Raw genomic sequence first — 1,038 nt, forward strand, 5'->3', positions numbered from 1 at the left:
TATTGCTTCCCTGCAGTGTCTTATGTTCCCCACCTGCCCTCGTCAATTATCCTTCATTTGTCTTTCCTATTTAATGCCCTCATGTTTCATTGTCCTGTGTCGGTCATTGTACTCTATGGTATACTTTGTACTAAGTGTGCTTCTGTCATTGTGCTTGCCTGCTTCGTGTTCTCATGTCGTGTTTACCGTGTCTTCATGCTTATGTTTCTGTTATGGATTCCCCAGTCTCACTGTAGTAAGTGTTAGTTAGTTCTTGTCTAGTGTTGGTTATTTTAGTGGTTAGTTAGTCTTGTCCCTGGTTATTCCGTTGTACTGTTCTACCCCATCGTGGGTTCTTGTTTTGTGTTTTGTTTGAAATAAACATCTTTGTTAACCCCTTCATTCCCCCGCTGCCTGCAATTAGGTTCTCCCCGTGTAAACCGTGACAACAGCAATGAAAGGACAGGCTTTTAGTAAGCCTTAATACACAGTGTTCAAATGAGTTACCCATACTAATGAATATTAAGATTGATTGATAACTAAATTTTTTACATGCCAAAAAGTTTGACTCCACAATTCAGACAATTTGCTTTTGAAATACTTTTATTGCCTTGAGACATATTTCAAGTTATTGAAGTTTAGATATGGTACAATTTCATGCAGAATTCTCATTGGAGGTTTTGAGCACAAATGTAACCCTTTGTGGTAGTACAGGTGTGATCGTTCCAGCAACGGTTATCTGTAGGATGAGATGAAAATTACATTTACATTAAATAAATATAATTGTTGGAATAATGAAAGGTAAACCCATAAATTAATCAACAACATTATAGTATGTATATTACATACACTCACCTAAAGGATTATTAGGAACACCTGTTCAATTTCTCATTAATGCAATTATCTAATCAACCAATCACATGGCAGTTGCTTCAATGCATTTAGGGGTGTGGTCCTGGTCAAGACAATCTCCTGAACTCCAAACTGAATGTCAGAATGGGAAAGAAAGGTGATTTAAGCAATTTTGAGCGTGGCATGGTTGTTGGTGCCAGACGGGCC

The 1,038-nt window shown here is 37.8% G+C and overlaps 1 pseudogene; it reads right to left on the reverse strand.

The window, feature by feature from the left end:
- Window positions 1-647: 647 nt before the first annotated feature.
- LOC130549846 (ladderlectin-like) overlaps window positions 648-1,038 on the reverse strand; it is an 8,527-nt pseudogene continuing 8,136 nt past the window's right edge.

This window comes from Triplophysa rosa, unplaced genomic scaffold (assembly GCF_024868665.1).
Source record: "Triplophysa rosa unplaced genomic scaffold, Trosa_1v2 scaffold184_ERROPOS835074+, whole genome shotgun sequence".
NCBI classification, from domain to species: Eukaryota; Metazoa; Chordata; class Actinopteri; order Cypriniformes; family Nemacheilidae; genus Triplophysa; species Triplophysa rosa.